The sequence below is a fragment of the Saccoglossus kowalevskii genome, chromosome 7, assembly GCF_978046115.1.
Source record: "Saccoglossus kowalevskii chromosome 7, keSacKowa6.1, whole genome shotgun sequence".
In the NCBI taxonomy this organism is placed as follows: domain Eukaryota; kingdom Metazoa; phylum Hemichordata; class Enteropneusta; family Harrimaniidae; genus Saccoglossus; species Saccoglossus kowalevskii.
This window is the reverse complement of record NC_140647.1, coordinates 31,050,794-31,066,224: the sequence shown is the minus strand read 5'-3', so window position 1 is coordinate 31,066,224 and position 15,431 is coordinate 31,050,794. Positions and strand designations below refer to the sequence as shown.

Below are 15,431 nucleotides of genomic sequence, written 5' to 3'. Positions count from 1 at the left end.
AGAAATCTTTTAATCCCTTAATCACCAATATTTTATGTCTGTAGTTTAAATTTAAGCTAATCTTAATTCTGCTGTTCACTGAGATGAAGCTGCTGATTTTCAGACATTTTTTCCTTTAAAATGATCTTACCCTGTTTCGGAATGCAAGAAGAATTGTACCACAGTCCATGTGTTCAGGTTCAAGTTATAGCGCCCTCTATTGTTCTATATCGGCCAGCAGTTTCAATTTAAGTTTGAACTATCGTAATGCATTGAGTGTTTAATATTTTGAAAATTCTCACCATAATTTGTGATAATATACAAAATTTATTGGACATGATGAAAAATTGAAAACAAAAAATCATTTCAGATAAGTCAATCTGAGCACAGAAAAGAATCACTCTGAGCGTCATTCTGACCTTTCTCAAGACCTTGAGTTGAAAAGGTCTATAATTTCTTGAGATATTGATTTGTACTGAAATACCTGACTCAAAAAAGAATTGATTTTTAAAATGAACTACTATCCAATTTTGAATTGGTTATTGGCTGAAGATCTCGTATAAATCTCTCAGCTATCACTCACATAGGCATACCTACAAAGGTCAAACATACAGGTTATTTCTGGTGTACATATTTACTACCGATTGGATTTCCTCTATTATTATTCTTCAAAAATGTAATTGTCATTTTAGTTAAAAAAAAGTGTTTAATATAATACATATTGTGGTGTGAATTTAAAAATTATTGCTCTACAAGGACAACATTACCCCCCCCCTCCTCCTATGAGTCCAAGTGCCAGGATGTGTGACCTTTTATGTGACCTTTTATGGGTTGTTTCATATAGCCCATTATATAGCATAAAATCCTTATCATTACATGTATGTTTCTCGTCTTCGTCATATTCACTTGAGATCCTTTTTGTATATAAAACTTGTTTTATTTGTTATCCTGTTGTTATGGAAACTGCTGTCAAATTGACAATTTGTTTGTGTGAATATTGAGAAATACTGTTATAATCATCGGTATATCAAATCCTTCCTTCTAACATTTTGGTTTATTTTTACTCGTTGAATTGAAATCTGCATGTCCATGCATTCGTATCTGCGTCTTAGACATGTCTGGACCAATCACTTTCTTCACGCACACACCTTGGAAGACATTTTCTGTTCATTTCACAATCTGACTCCAGATGGCCGAGTGGCCATTTTTGTGCTTAAAAGTCATCAAGATCAATCATTGTCGTGTGTCGATTGGGTTTGTTCTTTTGATACATACATTAGACATTATGGAACCTTGATGCATATCATTTTAATTTCAAGATTAAATATAAAATGGCTGACTAGTGGCCATTTTGATTTAATAAATGTTTAAATGATTTTTAATCAAATTTCCAGTTGGCGATAGGTCTTGATAACAAATATGGGAAAAGATATACATGTTTTTTTCTCCCACAAATAGAATCAAATATTTATCTGATAACTATGAGCCTTATAAATGATAGTATTATTTCAATATTAATTAGACTTCATTATTAGTACTTGACTTTGAAAATGGAATCTTTGAAAATAGTGTTCAGTTATCTCCAAACCCCCACTCTTCAGGCGTAAAGGCTTAAAATCGGGTTGGGATACATTCTAATCTCCATGGCAACAAGTGAGCTATTTTTTGTCACAATCACAGTAAATCCAAAAGAAGCAATCATATCTAAACGTGAAATCTGGATTAGCTGATATTAAGCTGTCATCAAACTGTATTGAAAAAACTATAGAAAAAAAATTTGCAGGAGATTCTGACAAAGCTTCATATTACAGTTGTGACAATAGAACTTTCAGATTAAAAACGTTATCCCAAATATTCATAGCCTTCTCTAATTTGTTTCTAGCATCACTAGTGCTTTCTGTTTTGCAACATTACAGGAAACATTTCTCTTCAAAAGTCTACTGTAACAACAGAAACATCTCACACAGTATGGACATTTTCCGTTTGTGTATGTATGTATGTATGTATGTATGTATGTATGTATGTATGTATGTATGTATGTATGTCTGTTTTGTTTTTTTATTCTTGCGTGCATGTGTGTGTGTGTGTGTGGGGGGGGGGGGGGTATTTCCTAAAATTCTTGTTAAAATAATTATCTGACACTCATTGAATATACATTATCACCTTCTGAACACCTGGTGTATATATTTTTTCATAAAGTATAATTTTGTCTTTAGTTCCATGGTGGAAAACATTTAGTAATATATCGGCTTTCCTAAAAACATACATTTGAGTGCACGATTAGAGTTTAGGTTTATATACAGCATACAAACCTAACCATTAAATACTTACAATGAATAAATTCATAATCAGAATGCCAAGACAGATTACGGTATATTAATTGGCCAAAACCGTTTTTTTTGGGGATTTCCCAATAGATTTGTATATCGCTTGTACATGCACAATATTACCAGTAGTATCCTGTTCAGTTGCCAGCATTTGTACACTGTTGACAGTTGGAGTTTCCATTTTAATAGTGGACATGCCTTCTGCATATTCGACTGTACGCTGTCATGACCCTACAAAACATTTGGAAAGTGCACATGTGCAATTAGACAGTCGCTGATTGATAAAAATGTTTGACATTTACTCTTTTTTTTTTAACACACGGTAGCTAAAGTATCTCTATTTAGACAATGCAGGCCTAGTGCATTTCCGGAACAACCCGGTATCTCCGGATGATGTCTAATATGAGATAGTTTAACTCCCCTAGATCTACACGCTGATTTTGCAACTTCATAAATGCATAGCACTGACCTTTGAGTGAATTTAATCACATACATTGCTTGCCGCCAGTGATCAAACTAAACTCCTCTATTTCATTTTTTTTCCTCCGCTCTTGGTTCAAACCATAATGATGCGTTGAAGCACTGACAGTAATTGCTACACACGTGCATGTTTTTTTTCTCCTCTCCCTCCTGGGCTGTAATAAGCTAGACAATCACACAGATATAGAATGACGTGCACAATTCCTTCAAAAATATTTCTGCTTATTATCCTTTGAGCGTCGTAATTTATTTGATAACAATTTTGGTGGAAGATTTTGCCAGAGAACAGACAAATCACAAAATCATTGTTTCCATGGAAACAAGTTTTCTTCTTGTCATTCATTCGACAGAATTTTTCACTAAGTAAAACATTAAGAATTTGTAATGTTTACAAAATGTGTCTTTTTTTATTAGTTTATAATAATGTCCATTCTTAAATTGTTAACTACCTTGGTAGTACTAAATAAAAATGTTTATTATCTTAGATTTTTTTTGTACACACTGTGAATCAACTTCAAGTACATTGTATTAAATGTTCCTGTATCATGTGGTGTAAAATTATGCATTTTCCGGAAACTCAGGGTTTTGGTAACATTTCTGAATTCACTCAGTCACTGAAGCCAACATTATGAAAATAATATATCTTGTGAATATCTGCCATTTCAAAATATGTTCAACACGTTCTTCATACTTCAAACTTTTCATGCTTTCCAATCATGTCCATGTATGTGTTCTTTGACTCGCTAATTAATTTAATACCTTTCTTTTCAGTGTACCAATATAATAAAAAAAATTAATTACTTCAAATTAAAAATTGATTGAGGAGATTATTTTCTGAGATGGGCATTATTAATTCTATGAAGATAGGACTTTGACGCATTAGATTGGAAAAAACATGATGGTTTAACCAGTTTACTCTGGTTTGGAAATAAAGAAGCTGTGTATAGTACAAGTAGGATATTTGAAATATATGAATAATTTTGACAAAGTTTAAATTTCATCACGCTGCAAATCGCAAATCTTACAGACCTGTTATGTAATCCCTGAAACTCAATTGCTGTAACATCTATAACCACCTGTTGAGGTGAGAAATGATGAACAAATATACCTGACTGGCACTCACAAGAGCTCAGTTGATGAGCTGCATTTAATCACTGTTTTTCACTGAATCCATAGAAAATATTTGTTTTTTTCGTTTTGATTACGTTAGAAACATCAGGCACTAGTTTTCATTCGTGGAGTTTAATTACGTGTGACGTTGTGGATGAGACGTCACTCAATGCATTTTCAAAAACCAGCGTGGATATTCCCGTTGAGTTCGCTTTATACTCGTATACGCAACCCGGCAACAAAACCTACATCTTGTATATAAAGGTGATAATACATACTACTCTGGGTGGTCTATATTCTTAATTATAATTTCAATTTAATTGCATGCATTTGTAGTCCTTACATCATTTTTAGGCCATCTTCTAAATTGCCCCCGGCAACACTAATGATACCCTCTGTGGTACTTAACACCTGGATGAAGCGTCAATTACGTTTGCTGTCCAAATTACGACGAAGCTGAGTGATTTGTGGTGCCTGAACATTGCACAGGAAAGTGAAACAGGTTCATTGGACTTATTGTTCTCGGACTCTCAGTTTCCTTAAAAATGTAATTAAACCTTATGGTTTATTTATTTTCTCCTGATTTATGGATAAGATTTACAAACAAAATCCTAGTTTTGTCAATTTTGGAATCACATTTGTTGCCAATTTACGTAAATTTGATGTGCGAGAAATGCTGCAGTTGTCACAGGTTTAAGTTACATGTTTTTTGTTTCAAATTAAAAATTTATATCTATCTCAATCTGATTAAAATCTGATGTAGTGTACGGGCTTTAATTATTTTGGCTATAAACTTATTTTAATTTTATTTTTTATTACTTTTGTTATTAATGCCATTTTATTTCATTATTTTACTTTGATTTTGATTTTGTGATTTTTTTTAATTCTGCCCTACCTACATCTGATCCGACGCCTATGTAAGTCCCGTTCAAATCTCGCGTAAGTAACAGCCAATCACAGCCCCCCTTTTATACAGGCTGTCGGTTGCTTACTTTTCAGTGTATACGGGCAATCTTTCTGTACATTATATTTTGCCCACTTGAATAAACCATTAATAGAAAATTGCTAGTATATTTTTATTTGCAAAAGAAATTCCACAGCATTTTACAATTTTTGTCATTACATTGAATATTTGTTCACTTCCAACAAATGTGTACACTTCCAGATACATCTTCGCCAGCCAAGGTTCGTTCATTCAGTCATCGCTTCAATTTTACATCACTGAGCATAAGTATCTAGAATGGAAGCAAAAAATAAGTAAATCGTAATGATTAGAACACTGTAAACAGCTATAGTAAACAATGCAAACTGATTTTAAATTGTATAACGGTCACCGGCCCACGGCATCGACGCAGAAAATTGGAGCAAACATATATTTCCTGATCAATTGCGATGTGTTCCAAATAAAAAATATTTTATTCCAGTCCAAATCAGCTCAATTACTTTAATAAAGAGTTATTGTATAATGTACAAAATGTTGATACAATTTGATGAATTTTTACAGCTTCAATACCGTAGACGATTTTGGCCCGATCGTCAACAAAACATCACCCGTCTCCAGGGCAGGCGACTGGAAAAAGACACTGGTGTTCGGTCGAACCGGTGGAAACAAAATCGTCACTCCCAGAATAACTATGCGAAATAACGATCTAAAGTCGAACCATTCGAGCCACAATATTAACATAAAAATGACTTTCGTTGCATTTGACAATGATAAACTTACCGAAAAGCCGTGTTATTCACGGTCGCTAACGTCGGTATAATCCGCCATTTTATTTGAGTGTGTTTGCCACCTGACTCTGCCCGGTGACGTCATCATGTGCGCTATAGAAGGAGGTCTGTGATTCGTTGACTAAAATCGTCGATAGTGGGTCTCGTTGAAATCTCGTTACATAGGCATCGGCTCAGATGTAGGTAGGGCGGAATTAAAAAAATCATCAAAATCAAAGTAAAATAATAAAATAAAATAAAAGGGCATTAATAACAAATATAATGAAAAATAAAATTAAAATAAGTTTATAGCCAAAATAATTAAAGCCCGTACACTACATCAGATTTTAATCAGATTGTATCTATCTTAACTATGACACTTTAAAATCTGATAATAAAGAAATGCTTATTCATTATTTAAAACATGCTTGGTAAATTATTGTTTTTATGATTACAGTGCATTGTCCCTACGGCCAAACAAAAAGCAGAGTATTTTAGAATAATCTGTATTGAAGCAATGTATTGTGGGTAGCCAGTCCAGAGGCAATGTAATTTTATACAACCAGTATATTTCAGTACATGAAATGTTTAGTTCTGTTAACACTGATGATTGTGGTGGATTTAGGATAAAATATTATTCAGTTTCACTTTTAACCGTTGATTAATTGACCTCGATAATATTTTGGGGAGGGGGGGGGCAATTTTTATTCTACTAATTTTACTTAGATTTGATTGTCAGAAATTGACATCTGGGAGATTTTGAGAGTTGATTTTCTTAATATTCAATTGCTTTTTTTTTTGCCTCTCTACTGCTCAAAAACTAGATGGTGTTGTTTTGAGCACTTACTAGGCATACTTTCATCATTCAGTCTTTGCCTTCATTTTCACTTTGATCAATATTTAAACCCAAAGTAGATAAGCTGTTGCTTCTATTGGATTTTCGTACAATATACATTGTAGTCCATATTTATGGGAAGGGGTGGCTTATGTGGAAGGTGGCCGGAATTGAATGGAATTCTGACAATAATAAGCACATTATTCCCAATTTACCACTTTTCTCTTGCTTTCTCTCATAGAATTATTTTTCATGAAAAACACTATTACACTTTGATGGCTTCTTTGTCTTAACTTTCTTAGATATTGCGTAATTGGATAAATTGTATCAAATGATATTCTGTGGTATGACTCCAACATACTTTTGAGCGTGAGGATTTGTTACCATGACAACAGTATGGTGTCAATTTTAAAATGTGATCATCTGAAAATAATGAGAGTTCATCAGAAACTTAATCCAGTATATAATCATGTATGAAGACAAGCATGTAGTGTTTATCTAGTCAATATTTGTAATTTAAAAATGTAGAGAATATTCAACATTAAAAAATATAGGCCAATATATTTATTATAAGAGTTCCTTGATCAATCTCAACAAACAACCATTTTTTTGAATATTATTGAAAATACGTATTTATGCTTCAGTTGAATCTCATTTACCTGGCATTTTATTAATTATCAACAAGCTCTCATAAAATATTAGAAATTCAATACTCCCTGGGGGGTCTGTTTCTGATGATTTACATATCTAGTCACCTAGCAACCGGGCTGTTTTTAAACATACTTGTATAGCCTCTTCATTTCAGCGTTGATCTTAAAGCATTATTTTTAGCATTACTACGGTATTTAAATATTGTAAAGTTTGACCGAGAAAAAAAACCTTGACCTGTGTTTTTCACGATGGAATGATGATGCATAAGCAAGCTTGTGAATTGTGTCTGTTCCACAAGTTTGTGATGTACGTCTCCTGGGAGGCATCATCTACTGATTAAATGTGATGGGCTCCAGATAGTATTTGTGAATTGAGGTACTTGTACCTAGACGCAGTGCATAAAACTTGTATATGATGTCTGTAGCGGAGACTGGAATTCTGATCAATTTAAAAACGATCATTTAAACATGTAAACAAAGTAGTTGAGAAATACGTAATGAACATGGTGGCAAGTATTATTTGTACTAAACCTGCATCATTTTGTATCCCATGGAAATATTGATGTTGTTTCTCGAATATAGAAGATTAAACTTGATCCAAAACTGGGAAATGTCTTTCATTTAATTGTTTCATTAGCATATTTGGACTTGTTTGGAATTTTAATGAGGTATATTAAGTGATCCGTGTCTTCTTATCAGAAGCTATCATGTTTTCGCGACAGTATTAAATTTTTTGTTGATTTTAAGATAAAACTATCTTTACTCAAGAGTAGTAAGGCAGGGTTCATGAAAAGGCGCCCTCTACAGCCAATTTACTTCACAACTATAATTCTCACTATAAAACTTCACTTAATAAAAATATATCAAAAGCAGATGAAAATGAATCAACAAATTAATTTAGTTTTCAATATAGATTTACGGTAATACATTGTCAAAATTCTAGACATCTTCATAACCATTAACTGATTATTGAAGTACGGATAGTGGAAGTCCTATACATATACGAATAATTTTTTTGAGAAATGCAAAATTTATCATCCCGCAGCTTGAATTCCTCTGATATTTGAAACTGTGTTCTCAGAGGTATTTAGACAGTCTGTGCACAACTTCATGGGTACTAGTTGTCACACCGCTATCAAGATCATGTTTACTTATCAATTGTTCCAAGCTTGTATTTGACTATTTTGATTCCGATTATTAGATATTGGTCAACAAAAATATACTTGCCGACAAAATTGGACTTCTTTGTTAAATTTTTGAATGCATATGAGATTTGTTTCGTTAGTTATTATTTATTGGTTACGTGTACTTTAGAAGAATGCTCATTTGGAAGCAATTTATTTGGGGTACGCTATTATCTGTTAATATAGTGAGCATGCTCACTCAAAACGCAGAGTGAGCATTTCCTTAACTGAATAAATAAGTATGCATATATGTACTATAGATCAATTTATGGACACCCTTGCAATGACTATTTGTATCAGGCATATCTATATTGAATGTAATTTGTGAAACTGATAAATGTGATCTTTGATACAATAAATGTATTAATATAGTGCCATAATTTTAGAGATTTATTATACAAATTTCAAAAACTTGTAGAGATAAGTTTTTGAATTATTTGTGAATGTTTTTACTTAGTGAGTCTCTGCTTATATTTACCGGCGTCAAATTCGTAATCTAGAACAGGATTCACAAAAGGGTGATTTCCACAGGGTGTGTTGACGGATTGTGATTTCAATTGTGACTTTCGTTGACGAATTTAAAGTGTGATTTCTGTTAACTGATTTAAAGTGTGATTTCTGTTAAAGAATTCAAAGTGTGATTTCTGTTAAAGAATTCAAAGTGTGATTTCTGTTAAAGAATTCAAAGTGTGATTTCTGTTAAAGAATTCAAAGTGTGATTTCTGTTAAAGAATTCAAAGTGTGATTTCTGTTAAAGAATTCAAAGTGCGATTTCTGTTAACTGAATTAAAGTGTGATTTCTGTTAAAGAATTCAAAGTGTGATTTCTGTTAACTGATTTAAAGTGTGATTTCTGTTAAAGAATTCAAAGTGTGATTTCTGTTAACTGATTTATAGTTTGATTTCTGTTAAAGAATTCAAAGTGTGATTTCTGTTAACTGAATTAAAGTGTGATTTCTGTTAAAGAATTCAAAGTGTGATTTCTGTTAAAGAATTCAAAGTGTGATTTCTGTTAAAAAATTCAAAGTGTGATTTCTGTTGATGGATTTAACTTCAAGAAGTAACTGTGATTTTGAGCGGAGATTACAACTTGAAGTTGATTTGTATCTGTGATGATGTCTGTCTGTAGGAGCTAGACCATGCCGTACATGGTATGCAATGAGGAGTATTTTGAGACGTATTCTCTCGAGTATTTTGAGACGTATTCTCTCGAGTATTTTGAGACGTATTCTCTCAAGTATTTTGAGACCCTCTGTCAAAGGAACATTTTAATTCCCTTGTTTTATGTGTTTTGTTTAATTATCGTTGATAACCAACAGTACAGTACGACAAGTATTTACCAGTATAACCTTTTCACCACCAGATTTTCTCACCCAAGTTTTTTCTGCACTTTTTTCTTATACATGTACATGTTGTGTATTCTTCAATATTTCTGAAAAATAAACCCTAATTTTGCAGAAAAAATTTGAGTCAATTTTCAGTTTTTACTCAAAAAAATTGGCTAGTTTATCCCAATCTTATGAAGAAAAATGCAGACTATAAACAAAACTATTTTGTGATTTGTGATAAAAAGAAGAAATTGGTGGTGAAAAGGATAAACCATGCAAATGGTGTAACATGTGGAAATCTCAATTCAGATGAATTGCAATGTTTGTAAAAAACAAACTTACATCCTATTGGAACTTCATACTACTGATAAGTGGGTACCTTATGGTTTTTGAAAACACACTTCAGTGATTTATATAAATAAATTTAAGATACTATGAAAAAAAATGTTATGGCTTTTTTGCTGGACACTGACAAAGATGTGATTGATCATTTCTTTGAATCTGATATCTCAGAAATGTGAGTTTTCAAATTTGAAGACAACAGCTGGAAGATTACATCTGTATGGTTTCATGAATTATTATTAAGTGTCACTTATTGTAATTTTCAAGTATTCTGCAAAAATTACTGTAGACTGAAGTATTATCTGATTTAAAAAATATATACATGTTTTAATATGAACTGAGGAGCAATTCAAAATTTAAATTTGTTGTCATGGTAACCTTCCTATATCGTTCACTATATCACCTTTTATCATCTTTTATTCTCAAAACTACATTTTGTATTATAATTATATATTTATCCCGATACCAAATTTCATGAAATGATGGTTGTAATAATTTACTTTTATATTGAAGTATAATAATCAAGTATTGTATTTTCTATTAAATTAGATGATTTGAGTCTTACCGGTATATATGCAGTGTTAGTACTTCCCTCCGTGAAGGATAATCAACATTACACCCCTCATCTGGAATGGTATACACCCAAAGTGTATAAATTTATGCTTATTTATTGTGTTTGCACAAATACAATTGTGAAATTGCAAATTAATGACAAACTAACCATGTTTTTAATGATTAATTTAATTTAATTGTGCTTAAAATTATGTCCAGGTTTGCATTCCTCGACTTCTATTTTATGTTTAGATACAAAAAGAGGCAAATTATTCACGATCTATGATTACCTGCAGTGTTCTTACAGCTCATTGGCTGGCTGTGGAAAAATAATCTGCATAATTATATTCTTGCTAGAACTGAGAGAAAACGTATCTGAGTGTCCTGAGCTACTACCATGGTTGATACAGATAGCCATAAATATGCAGTGAAAATGATCAGAAGCTATTGTGATGGAGAGAGTTGTTTTTAAACAGCTGGCAACTACATGTAATATCCATTTGTAACAACATTTGCTCAGGCTGTTGTAATTGTGATAATTCAGTAGTAGTAACCTTAAGTGTGATCTGTCTCCTTCGCTCTTCTTACTTGCATTAGTCTGTGGCCACATCTACCCTCCCCGTCTGTCAATGGTTCTTGCCTCTTGTGCCGGGTATGTAAGACTGTTCAACGAATTGCTGCTGACTACAGTGTACTGTAGCTTAAGCCAGGACTCATTATAATCACAAACACTCACATGCAGCTTTGGATGATATAGTAGTGTCGCTTTTTGATTCCACAACAACAACAACAACAACAACAACAACAACATCATCTGCATATATAGGAAAGGTGTTGGTGTATATTGCATGTATCAGTTGTGAAGATGGGCCAGGCAAGGAGTCAGCCCGGTGCTCCGCTACCGCAATGCAAACGTAGGTTGACACTCTGTTTGACTTCCATTCATCGTAACCATCTGTAGATATACTCTTCAAGCACATGTCGTTATTGTTATTTTTTTTGTAATGAATCACACTGTTATTGTTAATTTCTATGCACCCAGTCTTAAATATCATATTTATTTGTCTATCAAAATTAATTATAGTAGATTTCTTCAAATAAAAATGTTGGTGCTTTAATCAAATTTTTCATAATTTAATTGATGAATAATTCGCAAGCACTTTTCAGTGAATTACATCAGTTTTGTTGTTTAATATACTAAAAATATTTGAAACATTAAAATGAATATAATTTTTTTAAATGGCATATTTGAATATCTGTAGGTCTATTAATAATATATTACACATATCGCATTTGGTGCAACTCAGGAAACCAATCCCTAAGAGCTGTATTTACAAATTAACGTCCATTGAACAGAATATTTATTAAATTTATATTGCTCCTATGTAATAATACATGTTGTATTTTACAGATTGTTTACTGCAAACTACTTCAATTTGCAAAAAGACACATTTTCACATGAAAAATCATAAATTTTGTAGTAGTGAAATTTTCTCTGTGTTTCTATGACACAAAATGTCTGAATTCTGCAAAATATCTTCACGAATTCCATAAAATACTGAAATTGCAAAAACTACTAGCAGTAAAATGTATATGGTTTACAACATTGTACTTACCTGAATTGTGTTATTTGTTATGTTTGTCTCATTTTTATGATGTATGTACTATGTTTATGTATGTCTCATGTTTATGTTGTATGTACTATGTTTATGATATATGTACTATTTATGTATGTCTCATGTTTATGATGTATGTATATGTTTATCTCATGTTTATGTTGTACGTACAATGTTTGTGTATGTCTCATGTTTATGTTGTATGTACTATGTTTATGTATGTCTCATTTTTATGATGTATGTATTATTTATGTATGTCTCATGTTTATGATGTATGTGCTATGTTTATGTATGTCTCATGTTTATGTTGTATGTACTATTTATGTATGTACTATGTTTATGTATGTCTCATGTTTATGTTGTATGTACTATGTTTATGTATGTCTCATGTTTATGTTGTATGTACTATTTATATATGTCTCATGTTTATGATGTATGTACTATGTTTATGTATGTCTCATGTTTATGATGTATATACCATGTTTATGTATGTCATGTTTATATATACATATATATATTACTGCTGAAAAGCAAAAAAATAGTAGGTAATGGTATAAATACTGATTTTTATTTAAGTAGAAGGTCATTTTGATAAGGTAATTTTTACATCTCTGACATCTCGTATAAATAACTTTCATGAGTTTTTACAAGCGATATTAATGTTTTGTATTTACAGTCAATTTCAGTATTAAATTCACTCTGTAAGTACTTAAGCTGATCTGTGATGAGCGCTGTGGTTCCTTAATACTTCATCAGGCTGATCAGCAGATATTCTCAAGCTTAAATCTTACCTAGGGTTGTTTAAACATGAACAATGGAATGGTCCACACTCCTAAAAATGGAATGATCCATTTCCAAAAATATTAAAATGGCCAATACAATTGCTCGCGTCATATGGTCGAACTCAATGGGTCGGTCCAAATTTAGACACTGACCAAGCTAATAAAGATTGAGGTCTTCAATAATTAAGGCGGTATTGTGTTACAATATACACCACATTGATAGTCAGTATAGTGAATTAAATTATCTTGAAAGATAAGTCCTGTCCTGTGCAACATTATGTCAAACTAGAGTGGCTTGTCTGTCTGGTTAGCTAGCTTACTAACAAGGTATATGTATCCTAATTTAATTACACTATTTGCATCGTACTTAAGTATCATGTATAGAACGAGATATGAAAATAAATATGTAAAAAAACAAACATTGTAACCAATTATATAAATGGCAGTCAGCTAAAATAAAAGTTTTGTTATGACCAGACTAGCCTGAGGCTTATAACCCAAATGTGGTGTTCAGTTGCACTGATTATTAAAGGCATCAAACAAAAATATTTAAAAACAATTCTATTTGTGAACAGTATGAATTTTCAAATTCCTCCATTATATTTGATATTTTTGATTACTATTCATATCGTATCTGCATGATTTATTACATATTTTAGTTCTCTAAATATTAATTATTCATGATACAATTTATACCCTGCTATTAATTTTCTCCTTACGGACAAAATCTAGTTAATTTGGAATATAAAATATTCAGAAATTGACATTGTCATTTAATATTGCAACACAGTAGTCAATTGATTCTTTGGGGCAAAAAATAACTTAACAGTTTCAATAATATTATATTAAAATTCTTTGAAGATATATTGAAATAATGAACTAATGGTTGTCTCTTCATCTGGCTTTTGTCTGATGTCTGTGTCATCTCATTATCTCTGACATGTAATCATTCATCTTATTTAAACATGATAGAATAACTCATTTTTGATTGAAGATGGCCGACAAGCTGCCATTTTGATGTCTCACATAAACAGGGCATGATCATTTTTGTACAATTTTCTTGTACGTGTAACATCTTTTCAGGATTAATATATCCCTTATGATATGAATGGGGGACATTGTTTATAATTAATAAATTTCGCATGGATTTACAAGATTGTTTTGTTTTGTTTTATTGGTCATGGATAGTACATCACCTGTGAGTTATTTCCTTTCAAATATATTCTGTTCTATTCTATATTAACAATATTGTTATTTGATCTATTGTTTTCGGTATATGTATAGTCCAATTCTCTTAATCTTCTTGTCTGTACATCCATTTGCAATCTGTTTGCCAACAAGACTGACTGTCCTATCGCTCTTAGGAAATCTTTGATTTGTTCTGATTTGATGCAAAGATAAGATATAGGTAGTAATTTGTATAAGCGTATCATTTTTTTCTTCAAATTTGATTAAATTTGTCTTTTGCCAGATGGACATTTTGGTCCTAAAAATATATTTTTAATGTGTCAGATAAAAAAACACACATTTATTTCTCACACTGGGTTAATTTTATTCAAATCATTTATCTGACTTGGTCAGTTTTATTAAAAACCTTTGTTAAACTGGGTTAGTTTTATTCAAACCGTTTATCAGACTGGGCTGATTTTATTCATTTAACATTTGTTAAACTGGGTTAATTTTATTCAAACCATTTATAAGACTTGGTCAGTTTTATTCAAAACATTGTCCAACTAGGTTGATTTTATTCAAACCGTTTATCAGACTGGGCTGATTTTATTCATTTAACATTTGTTAAACTGGGTTAATTTTATTCAAACCATTTATAAGACTTGGTCAGTTTTATTCAAAACATTGTCCAACTAGGTTGATTTTATTCAAACTATTTATCTGACTGGGTTGATTTTATTCATAATATTTGTTAAACTTATTTTATTCATAAAATTTGTTAAACTGGGTTAATTTTATTCAAACCATTTATCTGACTTGGTCAGTTTTATTCAAAACATTTGTTGAGCTGGATTGATTTTATTCAAACCATTTATCTGACTGGGTCCATTTTATTCAAACCATTTATCTGACTGGGTTCATTTTATTCAAACCATTTATCTGACTGGGTTCATTTTATTCAAACCATTTATCTGACTGGGTCCATTTTATTCAAACGGTTTATCTGACAGGGTCCATTTTATTCAAACCATTTATCGGACTGGGTACATTTTATTCAAACCATTTATCTGGCTGGGGTGATTTTATTCAAACCGTTTATCTGACTGGGCCCATTTTATTCAAACCATTTATCTGACTGGGTCCATTTTATTCAAACCATTTATCTGACTGGGTCCATTTTATTCAAACCATTTATCTGACTGGGGCCATTTTATTCAAACCATTTATTTGACTGCGTCCATTTTATTCAAACAAGTTCTTGGTTATACACGGCTACTGTACATCTTGGTTTAGACATTGAACATATATATAACAGAATCATGTTTTTCCAATCAGATTCAAAATGGCTGGATGCAAGTAGCAATGTA

General features: G+C 31.7%; 1 protein-coding gene and 1 long non-coding RNA gene across 2 annotated transcripts in view; one reads left to right on the top strand and one right to left on the bottom strand.

Moving 5' to 3' along the window:
* Positions 1-15,431, top strand: part of LOC102803048 (inactive phospholipase C-like protein 2) — a 257,876-nt gene that overhangs the window by 182,370 nt on the left and 60,075 nt on the right. The window lies entirely within an intron of this gene.
* Positions 4,959-5,944, bottom strand: LOC146740934 (uncharacterized). The gene is made up of 2 exons (XR_014930017.1): positions 5,620-5,944; positions 4,959-5,131 (listed from the first exon to the last, which is right to left on the bottom strand). It is a non-coding gene; the product is annotated as an uncharacterized LOC146740934 (long non-coding RNA).